This window comes from Galeopterus variegatus, unplaced genomic scaffold (genome assembly GCF_000696425.1).
Source record: "Galeopterus variegatus unplaced genomic scaffold, G_variegatus-3.0.2 Scaffold3877, whole genome shotgun sequence".
NCBI lineage: Eukaryota > Metazoa > Chordata > Mammalia > Dermoptera > Cynocephalidae > Galeopterus > Galeopterus variegatus.
In genome coordinates, this window is record NW_007729988.1 from 32,813 (window position 1) to 37,094 (window position 4,282).

Here is a 4,282-nt window from a genome sequence, read left to right on the forward strand (position 1 = left end):
GTGAAATGTTAAAGTGCATTTTAATCCCCAAGAGAAAACCCTGGAGCCAGCTCCTGTGTTGGGCCAAAATTTCAAGTTAAGAAAGTTTTAACAGGCTGGCCAGTTAGCTCAATTGGTTAGAGTGTGATGCCGATGACACTAAGGTCCAGGGTTCAATCCCTGTACTGGCCAGCTGCCAAAAAAAAAAAAAAAAAAAAAGGAAGTTTTAACAAATGTCTGATTCATGTTACAATTTTCTTACTAATATAATGAAATTTCCACTGAGACTATCCCTGCTTCATATTTCAAAAGAAATAATATAAGCCTCTCAAACCTTCTTTCCAGAGAAAATTTTAGCAGAGATGTATTACAACACCTCCCTTTTTGTTAATAATCACCACCAGAAAGGGACTTGCATCCCTACCCCTCAGAGAATAGGATTCAGACAGCAGACAACAGCCGACAGTACTCACATTTCTGATTCCCAGCAGAGAATTAAGCCAGGATGAAGTTTGAAGAACCCCAATCTCAAGAATTGACAAGGAGGTAGATCTTCAAGGTAAAGTTCCATCAGTCTCTGGAAAACTTCTGCTGGAGCCTATGCTCCTCAGCTATTTTCACGTGAAGGATTTTCCTAGCCCTGTTCAGGCAGTTTCTTAGCCCTGTTTCAGCAGTAAGCTGAAAGTGTGGGGAACGTGTCCTTTTAAAGATTGTCATTATCAATGTGTTTTACTTCCCCTTAGAAATCTTTAGTCTGTTCTGGTAGGTGAAATACTTTGTCTTATGTGCATGTAGATCAGCAGTAACCTTTTTTTTAATGTTTCTACATTTTAATATTTCCTCCTCCCACCCAGGCTCTCTGTAGTGCTTGGTATTTTTCCATAGGAAATCTGGTTGGTTGACTTTCTTGGGTATCCAGCCAGCTGGCTACTCGATATTCTTTCAACTAGAAGTAATCCTTTCATAGGTAAAGAGTTTGTTCAAGCCTCTCATTTGGCTTGGAAGGGAAAGATGTCTTGAGGAGTATTTGGAACCATATCTGTTTTGAAGGTAGACAAAAACCTTTAAAGTATCTGGTAAATGGTGGAAGAGGTATAACTCTACGTCAGGATTGGCACTTAAAGCAGAGACCCATTTGAGAAACCGATGAAAACTATGGGCTACCTCCTTAGGAATAAATATATAGACAAACACAAAATTTTGCAAACTGTTTTAGGTGGTTCTAGACCTCCATGGATTCTCTGACCTAATAGAATAGAAATATTAATATTTTAGACTTGTATATCATTATGTTGTCCTTAAAACCCTCTCCCATTATTTTATTTTATTGTCTCAGCACACATGAGGTAGGCAAAGTAGATATTATTTTCCCAATTTTACAGATAAGGATTGTAGGTGTTAAGAAATGGAGATACAGATACATCCTTCATAATACTGTTTTATGTTCTTGAAAAGAAACTACAGTCATCTCTCGGTATCCATGGGGGATTGGCTCCAGGACCTCCTGTGGATAACAAAATCCAAGAATGCTCAAGTTCTTGATATAAAATGGTGTTGTGTTTGTATGTAACCTATGTACATCTTCCCGTATACTAAATCATCTCTGAATTACTTATAATACCTAATACAATGTAAATCCTCTGTAAATAGTTGTTATACTGTATTGTTTAGGGAATAATAACAAGAAAAAAGTCTGTACCTGTTCAGTACAGATACAATTTTGTTTTTCCAAATATTTTCGATGCATAGTTGGTTGAATCTGCAGATGCAGATAGAATGAAATGGTTGGCTAAGGAAGGAGAGAGTCAGGAGAATTAAGGCTGCTTTATTCATGCCTGAAGAAAGTGTGATGCTCAATGTGTAGGTCCCCAGACCAGGACCATCAGTATCACCCTGCAGACTTATTAGAAATGCAAATCTTGGTTCTCATCCAGACCTAGTCAGTCAAAAATTCTGAGGGCGAGACATCATTTCCGAGACCTGATCTGATAAGAAAATAAATTTAAAGAATAATTTCAAATTAAGTAAAGATAAATTGAGAGGAATGAGCTGGGGCTAGTGCACCTAGGGTTAGGCCAGGGTAGTTTTTTGGTCTTCTGATTAATAGAATAAGGTGTAAAATAGTGGAAACTTGGCCTTGGTGTTATCAGCACCGCACTCTCCCGAGTGAGCCACAGGGCCGGCCCTTGGTCTTCTGATTAATAGAATAAGGTGTAAAATAGTGGAAAGAGCTTTGGCTCTGACATAAACACAGGGTTGAATTCCAGTCCCGTCACTTACTTGCTGTGAGACCTCAGGCAAACCATTTGTTCTCTGCGCTGCACTTCCCTGCCTTGTCAAATGATGATAATAATGCCTACTTAGAAGTAACATATACACAGTGCTGTGCATGTAGACACTTAATAAACATTAGTTCTCTTCTTCCAGAGAAGTCAATAAACACTATGCAATATGACCTTTTCTCTCAAAATAAACATTTTCCTTAAAAAAAGAATCTACCATTTTATGTTCTTTCTTATGCTCAACAAGCAGTCTCTTTTATTTTTTTTCCAGGAAGAATTCAAATCACATTACCACCCCTATCTTTGTAGCATACAGTTGAGTGTAGCTTTCCTGTTCACTGAGTCCCTTTCAGAAATCAGCAAATGAATAATGTTGTTCTTTGCCCTTTTGTTTGAATTTTTATTTGGCATCTAATAAGATATTATGATTCTGGGGACTTTGAAGAGATAACTCCCCTTTGTTACACCTTCCACTGAATGCACACTTTTTGAAAAAAAGCAAACTCGGTCACCGAGTGCCAAATCCACAACAATCTTGAGATGGGACTAGAAACCAACTGTAAAAACCTATATAAAAAATGTGCAATTAAGAGTTAAGCGACAATGGAGAAAGTTGATTTCCTTGGTGACAGAGCTGAAACCATTGTCTGCAGTCTCACTAATCCAAGGACACAGAGTGTAGGGTGGGGGGCTGCCCAAGCACTTGGCACTATTCATTTTTTTTTCTTACTCTCTTAAATTCCGTCATTGGTTTAGTGTCTCTGTAGTTAATTTTTTTCTAATGAGTCTAGTTCAACTAAAATCATCTGACATGGAAAAGGAGGAGGTAAGGTTAAAAAGGAACCTAATTAGCAAGTTAATTATAGCAGGCAAAAAAGTGCACAGGTTATATAAATAAGCTATTGTTATGTGCATGCAAGTTGGGCCTTGTCAAGGGGCTTGTTAAAGTTTAGAGGTCAGAGGATTCATGTAATTAGGTGTTTAGGAAAAAAAAAATAAAAACAAAACAGCCACCAGAATTAAGAATGGCTGATGAGCCACTAACAGAAATGCCTTATTAAATTGGGGCTTTACTGCTGAAAGGTTGTTGGAGCTGCTTCAGGGATTCCAAGGAAGGGTAGCGATCCCCTCCCCCACACCAAAAAGCTAGCTGGAGCCAGAGCCAACAGAATTGCTGATGAAGAAAGTTTAAAGGCCTGGCCACAAGGGTCCCTGGACTAGAGAAGTGGCAGTAGGGCTGGTAATGTCACTATGCTGAGCAATAAGAAGAAATACATTGTCAATGGCAACTCTGGGATTAAAGCCCAGGTGAGGCTAAGCTCTTATTTACCAGTCTTGCTGTTGCTACAGTCATTATTGTAAAAGGTCAGCTGCTTATACTCTTTTCACCACTTTTTCTACTTTCGTCCCTCCCTCCGGCTAAAGGTGAGCTACACTTCTCTTAACAATCTCTTTCCCTCCCTTGCTCCAGCTAAAGGTGAGCTACCCTTCTTTTAACACTCTCTTTTCCTCGCTTGCTTTGGTGCCTGTTGGAATTAGGTGGTTTTGTCCAAAGTGGAAAAGAAGGGTTACCTTAAAGGACTCTGGTTTCAGACAAGGTAGGAAAGTTAGGAGTAGAATCTACCAAGGTACCACAACTGGGGTAGGTAGATTACGAAATCAGTTCATTACAAAATGGACTGTCGAGTGAAGAGTATAATGGCATTTAATTATTGAGGGGAGGTAGGCACCAGGTATGAACTAGTTAACTCATATGTTCTGGTTATCAGTGAAAGATAAACATTTATTTCTTGGGGAAATTGTATAACTTATTTATTATATGTAAGTGGTTAATCTGTCTCTAATATTCTTCTGTCTTAAAGAAATTTGAATTCAGTGTATAACCAGTTTAAGCAAGGTTTTAGAACCCTATATTCTTTTTTTTTTTAAAGATGACTGGTAAGGGGATCTCAACCCTTGGCTTGGTGTTGTCAGCACCACGCTCAGCCAGTGAGCAAACCAGCCATCCCTATATGGGATCC